This window comes from Lacerta agilis, chromosome 2, assembly GCF_009819535.1.
Source record: "Lacerta agilis isolate rLacAgi1 chromosome 2, rLacAgi1.pri, whole genome shotgun sequence".
Classification (NCBI taxonomy): Eukaryota; Metazoa; Chordata; class Lepidosauria; order Squamata; family Lacertidae; genus Lacerta; species Lacerta agilis.
Genome location: NC_046313.1, coordinates 29,299,019 through 29,305,018, shown reverse-complemented (window position 1 = coordinate 29,305,018; position 6,000 = coordinate 29,299,019).

The window sequence follows — 6,000 nt, the reverse complement described above, 5'->3', positions numbered from 1 at the left end:
AGTGCCTCCTTCATTTTGCCCGACCCATTTAGTGGTGTCACCATCCAGTGGAAAGTTTAGGAGAGAGGCTTCAGTGAGAGACATGAAGGACTGGAGAAGAGGGAGGGAGGGAAAGGATGTGCACAGGGAAATTGGTGTGTGGAGCTCCTTGCTCCAGCTTCCTGTCTCTACCTGAGGCAGTGCAAGGGAGAGGAGCAACCTTAAGTAGGCAGGAGGAAGGAAAAAATCCTGTTTTGAAATGAGGGGTTTCTTAAGGGAACAAGAAGCAGGTGTTTGTTTATTCTTTGTATCTCTTGCAAAATTGGCTTTCCCCAACCGTCTCCACCTTTCAAAGAAATAAGGTGCTGGTAATATGTTCCCTTGAGTACCCCCAGAAAAAAAGCACTGGGTATCCAAACTCTCAACATCCAAAAAAGTTTGGATGAATGATGTTTATCTTTCTGGATGCTTGGTGCATTTTCTTCATGCATGTGAAAATAATCTCCTCTCCATAAAAACAAACACAGAATGTGTAATGACTTAATTACATCTAGCATTATTGTTCCATATATAGTTGAGCTTTGACGCAAGTTACATAACTGGGCTGTTAATACTTTTTATACATTGGTGGAACTAAAATTAAAAAAGGAAATTATTCTCCCGATGCTCAACTCTAATCCCCATCTGTCTGTGTTTTTAATTTTCTGCACTTGCAAAGCTCCTCTGATCAAAAGGTCTTGAACAGATCCCAGATTTTCCAATCTAGTATGCTTATGCAACCAAAAATATAATGGTAGCTTTTCCTGGGGGTGATTAAGCATATATTTTCAGTTTGTCTCATTTTCTTAGTTCCAAGAAAGCTATAAATAGAAAGCAGCTTGACTCCAGCCCATTGTATTAACATGACAGGCAACATTTGCAAGGTTTTTTAAAAGCAGCAGAATGAAGATGGCCTGAGGCTTGGCCCTAAGCCAATATGGTAAAGCATAAAAGAACAAATAAAACTTACCTTTACTTTCAGATAAAATACCTGTGATAGGATAGCCATCTTAATTCATCACAAAAAAGAAGGGTGAAGATAGAAACTGGAACCTCACACATACACACATGTATACAGATAATGTGTTGTGTGCTGCTTGCATTATTTTAGCCTGCCTATCTGTCTAGCTGTACTTAGTTGTCTTTGTTTTGCAGTGTATTTCATAATGTTTCTTTTTGTTTTACTGATTTTTTTTATTTTATAACTTATTTTATGTTGTACCCTGACCTCCTACCAAAGAAGATTGAGCTAAGAAATAAAATCAACTTTGGAAAGGGAATTCCATTGTAATTCTCTCTTTAGCATTACTGATACAGTATAAACAAGAACAACAGTCTCTTCTCAGACAGGGCTAGCCCAAGACATTTCACTGCCTGAGGCAGAAGAGCAAATGGTGCCCCCCCAACAGTTAAGGTATAGAGCAACCAAGCCAGCAAGTTCATTTTGGCGCCTGATACAGATAATCCCACAAGTACCTCTCTCCTTGCCTGGAAGTAAAAATATAACTATGAAGTAAGTAACAATTAGCTGCCCTTGCACAACAGTCAAATCAGCTGCCTGAAGTGGCCACCTCACTCTGCCTAATGGTAGCATGAAGGAGCATGAAGTCTGAGAACCTCAGTGCTGAAGCAATAGGCATTGCTCACTATTGAGTGTCAACAAATTATATGGGATGAGCTTTGGCACAAGCTTATGAGACGGTTGCTTGAGCTGGCCTGCTAGGTATGTACACAGTGCTCTTTCCAAGATCCTCAACACAAAATCTTTGACTAGGACCACATTTAAACAGTTCTGATCTGCCTAGAACTTAAAACAACAAACAACTTCACATAAACACAAAGCCCCAAGGAAATAATTAAGCCGAGGGCAAGGCATCAATCCAGTTTAAGGAAAGAAAAATAAATGTTACTATTTGATTATTTGGATGTGAATGAAAGATGCCTTTAGTCTAGGCAGATCATGTCTGTCTAGATTGCATTTTTTCAATGAGTTACATTTATCAGTGTTGCCACTGAGTATCAGCAGCCCAATTCACCCTTTCTCACATTTTAGCCCTTTGGTGAAGTCCTGAAAGGAAGAGGTTGTTAAACTGCTGGTAATCAATACACACCACTGGTGTGCCGCCCCCACCACAACTCCCCATGTCAAATGTCACTATTCTAAGTGGCAAGCACCTGGTTTATAAATAACTCCAGATAGAGTTACTTCCTGACCTTCATTTCTCAGCTTTGGAAAATCTAGTGTGGGCCAACGAAAAATTATCGTCATACTGGATAAATAATCCTCTGTGCTATGAACTCCAATCCCAACACATCCCTGATAACAAGTGCTTTCTATACGGAATCAGAATGTTTGCATTGGCTTTGCACAGCTTCTTTGATCAGCTAATGCCATGGGTAAGTAATAGGTACAGAGTGCTTTTTTATGAAAGACAGCTTTTGACTGAATAACCTCAAAACACCCATTCACCCATTGCGGGTGCCTTTAAAAAATGGTTGTCCTGAAGGCTTTTCATCTTCATTCCCCAATCCTTTATTCAACTTCTCGACTACATTTTGAGTTTCATTTATAAGGTTCAGATTCATTCATATGTTCAAACACAGATATTCTTTCATACTTGTTGGGATAGGAAAATTTGATCATTTTGGATTCTCTTAGTTTTTCATTTTTCCAGTCTCAAGTTCAGTTCTCCACTTTTTCGCATTGCTTAAAAAAAGTCCTCATGAAAATTTAGCAACGTTTCAAAATGCCAGTCTCATAATATACACATATGTATGCAATTTTTCCTAACCCAGACACTTTTGCAAAGCAATGTTCCTTAATATATGCATTTTTGTATATTGTTTTCACTAATGTACGCATTTTTATGCACATTTTACCCTAGTATATGCTCTCTCTCTTTTTACATGTTACTTATCTGGGGAACCTCCACACCCATGGAGCTGCCACCATCCTAAAACTACCCCAATCTTGATGCCGTCTCACCCATCCTCATCCTGGTGAGCAGAGCACTGCCACTGAGAGGGTGACACTGCCACTCCACCCTCCTCACATGCCACTGCTGATTCTGAGGTTGCCATGTGATGCTATTTTGCTGACGGGCAATGTTCTCTACACTTAAAAAAACAACCATATTATTATTTCTCAGAGTGTTTCTAGGCATCTCTTCATCCTAAAACAAGGGCCAACCAAGCAATATACATGACGCTAAAACAATAAAACCATAAGCCAATTTAATAAATTATAAACCCTTAAGCAAAAATTAAGAGCAAAGAAAGGTTAAAAGCAAAGAAAGCAGAGAAATTAAAACCACTGAAAATGAGACAAAATAAACCATATTTTTACTATCTGCCTAAAAACTACCCAAGATGGGGCTAGACTAACTTCTTTGGGAGGCAATTCTAGGACTAGGGAGCAGCCACAGAAAATGTCCACACACTATTGTATGAAACACTATAACTAGAAAAGTGAGATATAAATATTTTAAATCCAGTGGCACTTTTAATGCCAGCTGATCCTTCTGATATCCTTAAGAATGTCCTTAAGAAACTTTCCTATTGACTTCCCCAAACCATTCACCTGTTCTCTTTCATGTAGAAGCCTTTGCCAGCTGCTGCTAAGACAAAAAACCAGAAAGGTAGACAGCATGAGCTAACTGGCAAACAATATGTCACTCAGCGCTTCCTCCCCTACAATCATTAAAAAAGCACAGGCTGGCATTTTGATGACAATGTTGTGTAGACTCCAGTACTCTTGCATGCATGAACATCACCAATTCCACAATAAACTCAGGTCTGAAAATACCCTAAATGTCTGTCTGAAATCAATATTTTGATATCTAATGCTGCATATTTCATAGAAGGAACAGCAATTGTGTATCTGTAAACATCACCTGCACTATATAAAACATTCCCATGAAATCATAAGCAACAGCTGGCAAAATGTCCAGGTTACTTATGCTCCAAAATAAAGCTGGCAGAGGCTCAGGTTCATTTGCCTTGCATGGGTTTTGGAGTTGGGGGGAAAACTTCAGTGACCTGAAACCGAGAGAAAATGCAATTGCTCAAAATTCACTTGGAACTTGGACATGGCATTGACTGCCAACCTGGTTGCTGAAAACACATGCAGGCTGAAAGAAAGGCTAGTCTTTTTCTTCTGTGGGAGTAAATACTCTTAGAACAAACACATTGCTTTAATATATATTTTTCGCATTCTCTTTTAGGCTCCCGCAAACATCCCTGTTGGTGTGCCACATCAGTAGAATGTTCAGTGGAATGCAAACAGAAGATGACTAGGCAGCCAGTGTTTAAATATTCATGGCTCTTTATAGTGCTCAGTAGTGAGTCTACAAGCAAAATAAACTGCTCATCATGTTGGTTTTGTACATTTGCCCAGAGCAGAAGGGTTGCTGGCTGTTGTGTTTTTTTAAAGGCAGAGTAAGGCCTTAAGGAGGCGAAAATTCAAAGGGGGTACTGCCTTCAGAAAACAAGGTTAGTAGTTTCTTCATATATAAAGCATTCGCTGATGTGGAGGTAAGCCCCAAATGTGTTCAGCTGGAGTTACTGTAGGCAAAAGTATATAGGACTGAAGCTTCATCAACACAACACCTAAATACCAATAGCTCTTTGTTGATTAATTTATTTCAGCTATATACCCATATTTCACAGTGGCTGCCTTTGCAAATTCCCTTTGTTTATCATATTTTTTCACCTTCTGGCAACAACTTTGCCATTCCTATGGATGAGTGGTATATTAACTCAATACATTGAAACCATGCACATTGTGACATCTTTCACAGGATGCTCACTTAGTCAAGGGAGACCTTTATAGCAGGAGAGTCTTTTCCTGTAGTAACACCCTGGGTAAAGTCATAATCTGAAAATACTCAGTGAGCTATATTTGGCAAGGCAAAGCTTAAACTGATTACTGAACTGCACAACTGAAATGTGTCATATTAACAAATTACTGGCTCTAGACTGCACTGACATGATGAACTCTTACAAGCGACATGTATCTGAAATGTAATAGGAAATTTTATATGTTATGTTAATATTTATTTGTACTTTTCTCATAGAAAGCAGACAAGGAGCTAAAAGTGCATAACAAAATACAACACTATTAACATAAAAACCAAACAAATAAAAACCAAACAAATCTAAAACAAACAAACAACCCAGCAATAACCTCATTCACAGATAAAACATAGCAAACATGTGGGAGAAAACAAGAGAAAGCCTCAGTCACCACAAAAAGCTTATCATCCACTGAAAGGGAAAAAGGGAGGGAGCCAAATGCATCACCTGAGGGAAGGAGGTCTAAAGAGTGGACAGAGGTGCCACTCCTGAGAAGGCCTTGTCCTGAACAGCTAGCCTAACCTCAGACAATGCTGGGACATAAATCCAAGTGATACCCTCAATGGTTGGGCAGAATAACAGGGTGGCAAGTGGGCCTTCAGATAACCCTAAGTTGTTTAGGGTTTTAAACGTGACAACTAGCACTTTGAACTGCGCTCTGCAACAAACTTATGTGATTAATTTATTAGGAATATTGCTGCTAAACATCACAATAGTCTCAGAGACAGGGGCGTGAGGCAGCCCTCCAGGCCCCTCTATCTGGTCCTTGGGGCTCTCACTTAGCAACACTCACTACCTGGGCAATACCTCTCATTTGCCTGTTTCTATGCCCTCTTTAAGGGCTTTTGCCAGTTCACTCAAAGTCACTTCTTCATGCTGCTTTACCAGCCACAAGGGAAAAGACACAGGGTTCTCATATCTTTTCCTACGTGGAAAGAAAAAGAGCTGTGGGGGAGAGATTTTGAATAGACAAGTGAAAAAGGGTTGAGCAACCTCCCCTCCCTTCCTGGTCTTGGTTTTAACATCCAATGCTGCTTTTCATTAAAGAAGCAGTCAAAGCGAAAGATTCACGCAACTGCACATTCAGCCATAAAATTTTTATAAAAACAATATATTTCACTGTTAAGA